Genomic DNA, 14,977 nt, shown 5'->3' on the forward strand with positions numbered 1-14,977 from the left:
TGGGACAATGGGAGTTTGATACACAAGGGTAAGTGCTACATCATATTTCATATTGGTCCAGCTAGAATGCAAAGGTAAAAGGTATTGAGTGGGCTGTGTGATACGTCACACAGCTGTCGTTGATGCTTTAATGAGAGGTGGGTCAAAGGAATACAGGTCACAGTGCTTACATGGAATGAGGTCACAGCTGGGAACAAGTTATCGAAGCCAGAGACATGAGCAGTGGACAGAGCAGGCTCCATACTCCATAGTAGATCAATATCAATATAATATCAATACAAGGTCAGGGCATACGGAAAACCTCAATGGTCAAATCCAGGTAAAGGACTGGACAGGCAGAGATCAAAAGAGTCATCAAACAAGCCAATTCAAGATACACAGAATCACCAGATAATCCAGGTTCACTGCACCTACAGTGGGCATGGAATGTCCAGACTAATCACAGTAAATAGAGGCAGACCTCCAATCAGACAGTTCCTAGGTGATCATGTTATTGGACAAGAAACAACCGCCGGGAATCCAACCAGCAGTACACGCCCTGGAAAATACGCAGCTTACAGGGACTGGAAAGGAACGCGGCAATCGCAGGCTTTTAGCTATATAATTACTGAATTTTTAGGTACTTATATACTTATGTGCATAAGGCATATTTAAGTAATTTAAAACTGCTCCTACATGTTTAAAATGACCCCACTGAGTCAGCAAGTGTGACCTCCAAACTCTGGTAGAGAACGGAAGTACTCAGCAAAGATATAATGAGAAAATAAGACAAGCACATGAATCTATAACAAGTGAACCGATAAATTAGTCCTATCTATAAAACACAGGACATGTTGCAATATTTGATGCATTTAAAATTTAAAACAATGCAGAGATTATTGAAGTACTAAACTGCATTGTAGACTTTGTGGTTCAGTGATTGCTGCAGAGCACAAGATGTTTGATCCCTCTGTGTGTTGTGCAATTTTAGTACAATTATAGATGTCTATAAATATAATTCTATTCAGTATAATATATATCTATATAAAGAAAATATATTAATTGATTCCCTTATCTCACCGCAAGGTTTGGTGGTGTGTCACAAACTAGTTTAAATATGATGTTGTCCTTTGAACGTAGCATCGCTTCATCTTCTAACCCGTACGTTCCATGTATCACTGCCGCACACATGTGGAAAAGTCTACAAGTGAGAACATTTATATTATATTGTATAGCCTGTGCCAGAACAACCCCTAATGACATTCTGTATTATAGGCACAAACACACACACACACAAACACACACACACACACACACACACACACACACACATCACACAAACACACACACATTCAAAACTCAGGACATAATATCTGCAAGGACATGTCTACAAGTGATTTAATTGATGTTGTGACTGGTCTACTCACTTAAAAACTTCAATGCAGAAAGCCAGATCATGAATTAGGTATTTGACAACAATGACACGTTTGATTACAAAGTGGACTATGGGAGGTACAATTTTTGATTCATCCAGCATCCTGGAAACACTGCGGCATGGAGAAAAAGCTACATTCAAGGGCGTGGAATGGCCTACATTGATATCTAGAGCAAGACAATAAGATTATTCATATATTCTGTCAATTTTTCCATTTAAGTCCTCACCACACATACAATCAATGCAAATGTGGCAGACCCTATCATTCTTTTAAAACCACTAGAAAGTCCGTCTCAATACTCAATGCCATTGGAATTAGAGACAGGTTATTATCTTAACCCAGGTTTAACCTATTGATCAGAACCAAAACGTAGGCCTCCATACTATTAATATGCGTACCTACGATCCTCTCTTTGCACACAGTGTGCTGTCAATTAATGTACTAATATTTTTTTAATATTATCATTTCATATTAGTTTTTAGTTTCCTTTTCATTATATCGTATTTGTTATATATTTTAACACTATTATGCTTACATTGTAGACAACCGTAATTAAAAGTAAATTCATTATTGATGAATAATGGGTTCCAAAGCTGATTAGCAAACATCATTTTGTGTCCTAGACCACAGATGGAAAAGGTTACGAACTCTGGAATAAGTAAAATGAGCAAGGTTTCCTGGAAAGAGAGACTGGCGTCCTGTATATGTTGCTTGTGAAGTGCTTTTGCATCACATACAAGTCAATCTTTCCTAACTTAAAGGGAAACAAATGTTGCTTATAATCACGGTAGTGTTTTCTCTATGATTGCTCATAAATGTATGTTTTTATTTGCATAGCAGAAGGATTAGAGGGAACCCCTGATACATAACATCACAATGATTACAGGATATAGCTATGAAACTACGGCCTAGTAGTCAGTACTCCTACAATTCCCAGATAATGACATACTACATACTTGCCAACTTTTCCTCGTTGGCTTCAGGGAGATCCCGGGGGAGGTGGGCGTGCAGGGGCAGGGGTTGACGAATCGGATCATTTTGGCCCCGGGACTAAGATGACGCAATATTTCCGTAATTATGCCCCGCCCCCAACACTTATGTATTGTGGGGGCGAGAACCGGGAGGTTGCCCTGCTCTCCCGGGAGCCCTCCCAGAAATGTGGGAGTCTCCCAGACATTCCGGGAGAGTAAGCAACTATGTGTTAAAGATAAGCAGCTAATGAATCTCTAGAGACTAAAGTGTCTTTTACATTTCTGTCTCCATTACTGAAGTCATGTTCTCTTACCTGTCAGTCATTGATTAAATCTTGGTCTCCATGAAAATGGCCACCTCCATAGGCATCAATACATGGACATAGGACACAATTTCTGTACTGTGTCATCATGTCATAGATGGCGAAGCCAACTACATCTTGTACTAGCTCAGCATCAGGGAGAATGCCAGACTCTTCAGGGAGTGAGGGAGATCACCCCTAGTTCAGGGAGTCTCCCTGACATTCAGGGAGAGTTGGCAAGTATGCATACTATAGTCTCTGATATACCAGCTGTAGTCATATCTTACTTTCAGAATCATTGGGCACCTCCTCCCAGAAGAACTTCTCAAACTCTCTCCTGGGGGTAAATGTATCAATCTGCGTTTATAGCAAGTCGCCTTTGCAGGGCAGATTTAAAACGGCAATGTCTTTACAGGCAAATCTCGACGAATGTCGGTGACTTTCAAAAAGTGTAGTTTAATACATTTGCCCCCTGTTCCTTGAATCCTTAAAGTTGTGAAAGAATGTGCATGCACTCTAGATGAAGGAGATGAGAATACACCATGCTGCCTTCTGTTGTCAGACAAACACATCAACAGTGATATAAAATAAAGACATCTCTTTGCACTACAAATGTCCTGTTAGGTCCAGAGTACATGATTGAATGAATATGTTGTTATCACAATACACAGTATATATTTTAACACATTAATAGGATATTCCAAGTCATGAATAGTATTTATGATATAGCTGTTATTAAGTCCAGTCACAGTTGTTAGTGTTATATTAAAAAATGTGTTACAAAATAATAGTATTAATTAACTGGCAGTCACCTAGTGTGTATGTAAGTCCGCATTAAATGCTTATGAAAACGTGTGTTATTTTGTGTTGAAATACCAGAATATGGTGGAATACATGTGAAGATTATTTCTTATGGGTTATGTTAACTAGATTGAATTGAATATGCCAAAATGTGAATTCTATGGTGTGCTGGTGTCTCTGTGACCAAAATAACTAAAATTATGAATAATTATCAAAGCAGTCTAGCCATTATGTTAATGGCTATATAATGGGGCATAATGGGTTATTCAATAAAATATATATTCAGTCTCTTTTTTAAGCAATTCTTTTTTCAAATATAAAGATATTTTTCCAGAGCAAAAGCTGTGAGGTCTTTAGGATTACATTCATGTTTTTTAAAAATAGTGTCTAGCGACAGTGGTTAGAGGTTCCATCTTTAATGCGTCAGCTCTGGCGTTTTGAATATTACCAACATGCTCTTGTAGCCCTTGCTTAAATAGTCTGCTAGTCATGGCTACATATTTGGGCTTGCACGTGCAATTTTAACAATATATCAGTCCTGAGGGTAAATTTATCAAGCGGTGGGTTTGAAAAATGTAGATGTTGCCTGTTATGGACATTTCTTAAATAATCCAAAAACGAAGCCTCTTTAGAATATTCTCAATTTATTACGTATGCGCAATACAGACCATTCAATTCAAATAGAACAATTGTAATTTCACATTACTTTTGCAAGCATTTTATGCCATAAAACCACAAAATTAATACGTAGACAAAGCATCACATAAAATCTTAGACCAATAATATCACTCCACTTATCAGGGTCTCTTAACATCTTCCATCATCCCCCAGATATAGGCAGACATCCAAGTAGCCAAGTAGACCTTGCCATATCTTATCAGAAATAAACTTACTGTACCACAGCTTCCCTGCTCCCTGATATTATCAGCGGAAGGCACATTTCATTTTAAATGCGCTACGCTATGCAATATACTTTAGACAAACTTCCCCACACACCTTAAGCAACATTGTCTGAAAAGCAGATAACCTTAATTTGCCAATATATATGCACTGTAGCTTGTTTAACTCTTACGCATCCTATTATTTATAACCAGCTTTAATTCAACTTCCATTTTGTGTGAATTGATTATCCATATCACTGCCTATAGCAGTGATGGGCAAACTACGGCCACTTAGAGGTTCTATCCGGCCCGCCAATATTTAAAAAAATGTAATTAAAATATGCATAAAATTATTAGGGCCGACCCTGTGTGTCAGAACATTAATTTTTATGCCTTCCCAGCTATTTCCTCCATTACACTTCATCCTCCTTCCTAAAAGGACACTTCGTATGTTAACCACTCAAACACCTGCCCGCCCCCTAATGGCTGAAAGTCATGTGAGAAGAGATGGGCTGGGCCATATACAAAGGCGGATTTCGATTGGCTGCTGTGTTGTCAGTTAGTGGCTCACCAGAAAGACGGATCTGCAACAACCTGCTGAAATAAGTGCTGTGTGTCACGATCTGCCTGCAGCTTGCTGCTTTGTATTGGCAGCTCCTGCCTCCAGGACTATTAGACTTTACTGTGTGTTTGCAGCAGTACTTCTGATCACCAAAGGTGCTGCTATTGTGCCTGCTTCTAGTCCCTAAGGAGTTAACCCTGCTGCACTAATTATCCCTGGCACCTGGGTGTTCCCTATGTATACCTGTCTCTCCCAGCATTCATTGCTGGTTATTGTTGTCACATCCTGTTGTTACTTGTTGTTCCTGCCTTCTGATATGCTTCTGGTTACTTGCTGCTTGGGATCTGTCCATACCTCCTGCTTTCCTGCATTAGCTGTGTACCTGGTGGTTTCTGCAAATTCATATTACCTCCTGCTTCCTGCATCAGCTTGCACCTAGTATTTACTACAAACTCATGATTACCTGCTATTTGTACATTTCTGCAAATAAACATAGTGTTTTCACCATATTCGTGGCTCCTAGCTGTATTCCTGTATTTAACCGTGACACTGTGTCTGTACGATCGCTGCCCTTATAGACGTAACACTGCTATATAACACCCTCCTGTCCCATTCAAAAAATTTGTATTATATATTTCGATATTTGAGTTTTTTAATAAATTATATTGGCCCGCCTAAAGTTTTTCTTTTTTATTTGGCCCGCTCCTGAAAATGTTTGCCCATCACTGGCCTATAGCAACCAATCAGATTCTAGTTACCATTTGTTGAGTACATTCACAAAATGATAGCTAGAATCTGATTGGTTGCTATAGGCAACATCTCCACTTTTTAAAACCTGCAGTTTTATTAATTTTACCCCCTGGAGTGTTTATGAAGGTTTTGATTATATGCTTTCTCTGATGCCTGTCTTTAAAGGATTTAGGGGTAGATTTACTAAGCTGCTGGTTTGAAAACAGGAGATGTTTGCCTATAGCAACCAATCAGATTCTAACTGTCATTTTGTAGAATGCACTATATAAATGAAAGCTGGAATCTGATTGGTTGTTATAGGCAACATCTCCACTGTTTCAAACCCGCAGTTTAGTAAATATATCCGTTAGTCTTGATAGTATATCTACATGCTTTGCATGTTTCACATGAAAAGAATTCTGTGATTGATTTTGACAATTCTTTTCTATTTCCGATATTAGTGAAGTGGCTTCTCACCAATACATCTTTTATATTTTTTTGATCGTTTTCAACTGTTTGGTATTCTGTCCCCAATCACTTCTCTTAAATCTGCATCTAACTGTAGAATATGTTTATTTTTGTGTAGGATTTCTACAGTTGTTTGCCATTGATGGTTGAATATACCGACAAATCTAATTTGTCAATCATCTGATGTTGTTCTTTGTGTTGGGAAGAGTAGTTTTTCCCTATTTGTTTCTTTTGTTTGGTTTTCTTAATTGGATTATGGCTATAACCCATTTTGATTAATCTTTCTTTAAATTTTCCAGCTTGTTTTTCAAATATGGCTGAGTCACTACAATTCCGTCTGGCTCTAAGGAATTCTCCCTTTGGCACCCCTCATATAGTCGTAGAATGCAGAATGCTATTTGTTACGGTGGATTTTCTGTACATGTCTGTTGTCAATTCATTTTTGTCTGATATTGATATAATCAAATCTAGGAAGGGGATTTGTTGGTAACTGAAGTTAATTTCAAATTGATAGTATTGATGTTTAATATGGATATAAACTCTTTGAACTTACCCTTACCTAATCCCTAAATGATCAGGATGCTCTCTATAAATCAAAGCCACATGACTACATAAATAGTATATTTTTCATTACTTCGGGTAAAGACAACTTCACATTCTCACCAATCCAGGTAAATCTTCACGTAGGTAGGGGTACAGGCAGGCCTGGCGCTCCCATTAGGCAACCTTAGGCAGTTGCCTAGGGCGCCGGGACCTGCAGGGCGCCGCTGCCGCTGACTAGATTTGAAAATCTAGTCAGCGGAGAGAAGTGGAAGATAGGTGCAGCGGCGGCGTGGTGCAGCGGCGGCGTGGTGCAGCGGCGGCGGGGTGCAGCGGCGGCCGGGTGCACTGGCGGCGGGGTGCCCCGCCGCCGCTGTTTTTTCAATGTCCGCCGCCACTGTCAATAATTCATTCTGATGCGCCCGGGCTGCCCCGCACACCTGATCACTGACTTCAGTGATCAGGTGACAGGTCTTTACCCGGCGGCGCCTGCTGTATTATCACACTGTCTGTCAGTGACAGATATAGGATGGCAATGTGACAACAAATTTGCGTAGATATGTATCTACGTAAATACTATCCTTTTTTGGTTAAGTTGCCAATCCCTGATACTATTTATCTACTAGGTGGTTTCTTCTCGTTCTTATGTACTTTTGGTAATTTGTAAAAATATTGCTGTTTTAGGGTTTTCAAGCGAAAGAAAGTCATAATCATTTTTATTTATAACGCTATTATCATAAGTGGTTTGGATTAAACCTTGATTTCATTTTAAAAAATTGTCTGACGGATTAAATCTAACTTTTTGATAACAGGTTTTGTCTACAGGCGATATCACTATGTTTCTCCCCTTGTCGAAACTTTTAATGACTACATCTTTCCAATTATGAATTTGAGAGCTTTATTTTCTTCAATACTAAGATTTAAACCTGTTTGTGTCCTAATTTATCAAAATCTTGTGATACGAGCTCCAGAAATGCTTGTACCTGGGGATATAGTGTGACTTGTCGGCAAAATATGGATTTCTTTTCTAGTTTGGTCTTGTTTTAAAATATATTGTCTTTCTCACTTGAGTTTTCCTGTTGTAGATCCTCTAAGATTTTAATTGCTTCCCCATTCGGTGGTTTGAGTCTTAGAGGTGAGAGTGGATTAATTACCTTTTTGTTAAAAAATACCTATGTAAAAGTATCTTTCTTGCATACAGATGAATATCTTTTTCCATTTCAAATCTGTCTGGGTTACTAGTTGGTGCAAAGGATAGGCCACTAGAAAGTAGGATATATTGGGCTGTTGTTAAATCTTTGAGAGATTGATTACTCTTAATGATTGTTCAGTGTCCTCTATCGGTTGAATTGTCTGTAACGGGGTTGGATGTTCCCCTCCCATGCCCTGGTGCCTCTTTTTCTTATATTTCTTCCCACTCCATCGTGTTTTTTGGTAAACATATCTCCTATATCTTCTACTGATATGGGGCCACTGGCTAAAAAATTCTTCTGTATAGATGTGTCTCCAGATCTTCTTGGGCTCTCTGTTGGTTCTCTATCAGATGTTTCAATTTCTGATGTACTGTAATTATGACTTCTGATATTCTTTCTAATCTTATTCACATTCTATTTCAAGATTTTGTTTGTCTCAAAATTGGTTTTATCTCTGATAAACTTCCTTTTCTTCTTTTTGGAATGTATCTAATCCCCTGTTAGATCTGTGTGAGCCATTGCAGTAATATTCTCCCTATTATCCCTGCAGAGAATAGATGCCGGTTACAATGCCCGGCTCTGGATAGATCTCAGTGACGGGGTTGACTTGCTATCTGTCAGGCGCCATCTCCGCACTGACACTTGGTGGAGGAGACGGACGCCTGCACCTTCCAAGCAACTACGTCCTGTTGCCAAGCAGCGGGACGCTATCTCTGCTCACCTGTCTGCAGCCAGCATGTCTTACCGCCAAAATCTCCCTAACCCTATCAGGAGGCACCTTAGGGTATATAAGGCAGCCTCTGACACATGTCTAGTGCCAGAGTATTTGGTCTTCAGCCTTGCTCCAGCGTTTGTTCCTGTGTTGCTGTTATTTGGATTCTGACCCCGGCTTGTTCCTGACTTCTCCTTGGTTCCTGATTCTGGCTTAGACTGATATTTGGTATTGACCCGGCTTCCTGACCATTCTCCTGCTTCTGATTTGGCTATATCCGTTCCTCTGGTTTTGACCCGGCTTGCTGACTACTCTTCCATCCTACATCCTGGTGGGCTCTCACCACTGCCTCAATTGTTACCTCGCCAGCTGACTGATACTGAGGGCAGCGACCTGCACCTCCCTTGCAGCGAAGTCCATACCTCCTTGCGGGGGTTCCTGGTGAAAACCAGGAGAGTGTTAGACTCCGCGCCTCAGTACTCAGTAGCGCCAACTGCTGGCAGGTATCATCAATTCCATCTAGTGATTCTGACACTATTTATCTACATCAACACTGACTTGGGATTTGGGCAATAATGATAAGGACATTATTTGAATCTTTCTAACAGGATATGATTCTTGGCCCTTACATTAATGCAATATAGGTATGTACCTGATCTGCTTTGTGAATGAAGCAGACGCTCTGGAAGTCCTGTCATTTGCACTCTTTGATGGTTTAGCGGGTTTCTGTGCAACAACTTTTTCACCATCAGCCAGATGCTGAGAGGCTCCGCGGCCTGGTTCACCTGCAGCTATCGGCAGAAAAGGTATAGGTGCACTAGATGATGCAGAACCTCAAATAAGCCTCAATTATATATGCAGAGGGATTAAAACATTCATGCACAACATGTGGCACGTGGGCCGCATGCTGCCCACAAGGCCATTATTTCTGGCCCCAGGAAGCAGGACAGATACAGGTAGACCTGGGATATCAGGAAAGAAATACTACCAGTGGTCGAAGTGGGCTGGTATATGGTGGTATGCCATTGCGCTACTTTTCCTACTGGTTTAATTTTAACACTATCAAATTCTATTCACTTACACTTTCCATACTACCACTTCTAAATTTCCACTTAGACCATTCAATAGTAATATAGTATATCTCTTCTGGCATCACATGCTACCTTCTATCTGTCTCACATTGTGTCAGTTATTACTGTGACTGCGAGGTCATTCTGGCAATGAATCAGAATGAATGAGCTTCACTTTGATTCGCTGCAAACTGTCCCTGTAGCACTGTGCAGCTTAGTCTAATTCTTGCAACCTAGGAAGAGTGTAATGTACAAAGTAATGTGTTGCTAAAAGGGGGGAGGGAAGGTATTGCTACAGGGGCTGATATGTTGCTATTGGGGCTGGGAATGTGTTACTAAAGGGTTGATGAGGGGTATTACTACAGAGATGATGAAGGGGGAATGTGTTAGTACAGAGGCGTAGGGTAGAATGTGTTAGTAAAGACGAGAGGGAGGCCATATATGGGGTATGGCTCGCTCCTTATGTGATATGATTACACACACTACAAGAGATGACCATGTGCCCTCTGGTAGGGATAGCACACACTTTTACCTTACTACCTCTCAACGACGTTAGGAGGTATGGTAGAACTCAAGGAGGTCCCACTTGTCAGGCGCCGTCCCCGCTGATCCCCTGTCAGACGGGGACGGACGCCTGTCTTCAAGCCGAGCGCTCTGTTGCTTTGCAACAGACGCGCTACGGCTTTCGGCCAGTCAGCCTGTTGGACGCATGCGACCTGCCTCCGTCCCGTTGCCTAGTAATGGGACGCTACTTTCACCTCAGCGTGCCGCCCCCTGGCTCTCCCAATCAGCATCAGCCTGTTCCTATTTAAACCTGGCTCTGGCGCCAGAGTAACAGGTTCCTGCACCTAGTATCCTGTTCTTCCTGCTATTCCCAGCTTCCCTGAACGTTCCCCCAGTGTTCCTGCTCTCCCGTTTTGACCCGGCTTGGAGACCATTCCTTCTATCTACGTGACCCATATTATTCCTGCGACCTTGGATTGTTGACTATTCCTCCAGATTCTCCCTTGTACCTTACATTCCCGATTGGCTTGACCTGGACCGTCTGACCCTTCTACACTACACCAGCAACTGGCTAGTAGGACTGCGACCTGCGTGCCCTGTGCAGCGAAGTCCAAGCCTCCTTGCAGGGGTCCCTTGCGAATACCAGGGGTAAGTTAGACTCCGCAACTGCTAGTTCAGTAGTGCCAATACCGGTTAGTGTTCTCCTTCATTGTAGTCCTCAGTAGCCCTATGGCCTGACACCACTTTTCCTGTAGTAAATTCTATGTATTTTACATGTTTAACCAAGTAAAGTTATTACTATCTCCCAATGCAGCCCTTGCACAAGAAAAACCATTGTGTACACCTGGATTAACATAGAAACACAAAATATGGAAGAAACACAAAATAGGAATCACTAATGTAAAACCACTTTTCTAGCAACTTTTCCAGGTATGACAAAAACATTACGTACCATGTCAAACCCTTCAGTTCCAATGGAGTAATTATATACCTGGCAAATTGAGTCAGACTCTCATTTGAATACACTGTATGAATAGTACATTTACGTCATAAATAAATATTGTACTGTATTTAGCCAGTGTACGAACTTTGTACTTTACTTCTCTGTTTCAGTTTTACAGTTCTTTGTCTGGTAAATAGGTGAAGAACAGTAAGTACTTCACAATGTAACATGATGTCCCTACAGTAAATTTGATCACTATAAAAAGAAGGGCTATTTTTGTCACAATGCAATGAACAAAATACCAATTTTGTCCTAAGAAGCAAGTAGGCAAACTTAAGGGACCTTGTATATTACATTATTCCTGTAATATGTTCTCATATGACTTCTAGGGGTATATTTACTACACTGCGGGTTTGAAAAAGTGGAGATGTTGCCTATAGCAACCAATCAGATTCTAGTTATCATTTATTTAGTACATTCTACAAAATGACAGCTAGAATCTGATTGGTTGCTATAGGCAACAACTCCACTTTTTCAAACCCGCAGTTTAGTAAATATACCCCCTAAAGTGTACAACATATATGGTTGTTGCTTGATTGAAATTTACAAGTTGATTCACGATATGTCATAGGAAGAACAGATTGTTTTCTAAAAACAAAATATACAATACCTGGGTGTTTTAGATGAGCTACTTTAGATGTCACTACTAGCGGCATTTGTGGGAGGGATCTTTGATTCAGGTTTATCATTTTGTTGCCTTTTTATGTTATGTTATATTGCAGTTGTTGGAATTGAGATCCATAACTAATCTGCTAATTGTTTGCTATTTGATTGCCAGCCAAACAATTTAGATAAAATTTTACTATATTAACATTTTATGTAATACTTAGTTTTGAAAAGTATTTTTTTTTTATATTCTACTATTATATAATCAGGTAAAATTTCAGTGACATATGGCTGCTATATTCTATTCATACATATATTTGTATTATTATTTCTAAACTTTTCTTACTCTTATTTTGTCCCTCTTTAAATGTTTTCTATTCAAGGTCTAGGTATAATTCCAGGCTGGTGCCCTCCTGACATTGGATAAAGAAGATTTGTACATCTGCCCAGTGTCCAACAGGGTCTTGATCTTTCTGGTAGTGATGGCACAAACTTTTTTTTTTATCTGGGACCCCAAGTGTCAGTGAGCCATAGTTTTTTTGGCATATTTCAAGTGACCCTAACAACAGATTCCCAGACCCTCTTGGGATAGAGACCCACATGTTGCGTATTTGTGGTTTAAACACTGCTCATTCACTGGGTAATCTTACCCATCCTTCTGGCTCACCAGGCTACCAGCCTCTGGAGATAAAACAAGACTTTCAGAGAGGCACCCTACAAGTGCAAAGACCATGTAAGTCCACCTAGCTGCTGCTAGTTCAGTTACAAAGGACACATCCATCACAACAATGGTAGTGCCAATGGCACATCGAGATCCTCAGTATGGTATATTGGTTTCCACCTATTTCTCCTGGACAATCGGGTTCTGGAATGTCCCGTCCAGTTTTCAGATGGGTTTGAACAAATGGTTAAATGATTACAAAACAAGGCAGAGAACAATGATTAACAAGAAAGGCCGAAAAGAAAGTAATCAAGTAGTAAGCAAAGACATTATAGGGATCACATGTACTGCATAGCACGCTTCACTTTGACCCTGGTACTCATTGTTGATCACTTGATAGAATGACAATACTATAACCTGAATTAGTACAATTATTCACTTTAATAAATATCTGAATATACAAAAAAAAGCAAAACAGCATTTTAAGATTACATATAAAACAGAGTGTTAAGAGCAGCAGTGTAAAACACCAGGTAGTCAGAGCAGCAAGAACAGGTAGGACAGTGCAGCACAGGGTTGGAGGGCGGTCTAGCGCTTGTAGAGGGCTAGGCAGACCCCCGCAATAAGATGCCCAGCACCTACACCCACCAAGCTGGAGGGACACCAGTGTGCTTTCTCACGCAGGGCAGTAAAATGTCTAGTTACGGCTCTGTCATATTGCGCTTAAAGAGGCTTTATGTTGAGTTATTGGGACGTATCTATTCCTAAGTTATCTGGTCTAGCACAGGTTAATTGTTGAGAATGAGATGTTGTTAGGCTGGTGCTATCATTCTGTTTCATATGTAATCTTCGATTTTCATATATATTTTTACATTTTAGTTAATCAAAGCATATTTCACATTATAATTCAGAACCTTTTAGCACAATCTTGTACAGCTGTTTAAATAAATGATTCTGTGGATGCTAATTTCACGTAGTCTGTATATTTGTTATAGCACCATTCACAGTTACAGACTACATAGACATGCCATTTGCTTTCATTATTTCTGTGTAGTATTGCTTTTCTATAATGGTGTTGTGATTTGTTTTATATATTATATTTTTTAGTGAATGTGTCACCTGGCACATGTGCCAGGAGACATGTGATACATGTGCCAGGAGACATGTGACACATGTGTCAGGAGACATGTGACACATGTGTCCATGATGCAATCATTTCTTTCTCCAGTCCTGACTTATTTGCATCAAGTTCTCTGTGTGGCCTGAAACCTCCTTGCTCTGTTAAACGGCGCCATCTGGTGACCCACCTTACATACTACATTTTGGAAGGACACTACCTAAAGAACAGGGTTGTTTCTAGGTGGATAACCCATTAATGTTCACTGTGTCTTCTGTATCCTACAACTCTGTTCAATATTTTGGCATTACATGAATAAAGAATGATAATAAAATTATAATTCACAAAATACTTGTTACTGTATTAGTATAATATTATTGTTAAAGTGTATTTATATAGGCTGTATTTATAAAGGCCCAACATATTATGGAGGGCTTTATTCAGAATGCTCAATCATTCATATAAGTACCTGCCCCAGTGGAGCTTACAGTCTAAGGTCTCTGCCAGACGAACAGCAAGCTACCAGCTGGTATTTGGACTGAGGGAGGAATCCTACGCAAACAAAGGGAGAGTAAGCATACTATAACATATCCTGGATAGAGTACTGTAAATGGAACGAGCACTGTCATACAGCAATGCTAACCACTGTGCCACTGAATGGCATGGTCAGATACTTAACATTTCCACTAACATTACTTTTTTCCATCCTTTACATATCCATTATTTTTATGTTTAATTGTGAAATCCAACTTCTTCCATTCTCCTAATTCCCTAATCCAGTTATCACATTCATGTATTTCCCAAACTGTGTTTCCCAATAAATCTCTCAGAGTTCTTTCCTCACCTAGGGATGTTTTATCTTTCCTGAAGGTTTGGAATTGCTTGCTCAGCATCTCTGCACCCAACTTTGGGTTCCACATGACCGGCTCCTCAAAGGACATTTTCCTATAATCTGTTGGTGATAAAAGACATATTATAGGTGTGTGGTTAGTGCTTCAGTAATGTCACCACTGCCCCTATTCTCATTAACCACCCACACCGATCCATTCTACCACACACGTTCACCTGCAACTTCTCCTGTTTTGATTGGACCTCTAACATCATTGTTTTTCCACAACAGAGCAGTGTTGATCGCTAAGATCTATGTTTGTTCGTTCTCTGATGAAGTTGCCTGGAGGCGATGAAACGCGTTAGTTTGATTTTACCACACTATGATAATCTTATTTGTCCAACATTCCATGCTGGTTTGAATATTTTTTGTTTCACCGGATATCTGTGGACAGCCGCTATACACCTGAATATATAGGTCAAGACTGTTGTTTATGTGCTGCGCACATCCAGTGCGCTAGCAAGATTTCCATCTGCTGTGCAGTCAGCTACTTCCTAAGAACTTAGTTCATTGACACTTGTTTCCGGGGACCGTGATTTCATTACACCAGGGA

General features: G+C 40.1%; 1 long non-coding RNA gene across 1 annotated transcript; it reads right to left on the minus strand.

The window, feature by feature from the left end:
• Positions 1–1,064: 1,064 nt before the first annotated feature.
• On the minus strand, positions 1,065–14,701 carry LOC142100043 (uncharacterized). The gene is made up of 3 exons (XR_012678667.1): positions 14,595–14,701; positions 14,380–14,480; positions 1,065–1,180 (listed from the first exon to the last, which is right to left on the minus strand). It is a non-coding gene; the product is annotated as an uncharacterized LOC142100043 (long non-coding RNA).
• Between the last annotated feature and the right edge of the window lie 276 nt (positions 14,702–14,977).

This window comes from Mixophyes fleayi, chromosome 8 (genome assembly GCF_038048845.1).
Source record: "Mixophyes fleayi isolate aMixFle1 chromosome 8, aMixFle1.hap1, whole genome shotgun sequence".
In the NCBI taxonomy this organism is placed as follows: Eukaryota; Metazoa; Chordata; class Amphibia; order Anura; family Limnodynastidae; genus Mixophyes; species Mixophyes fleayi.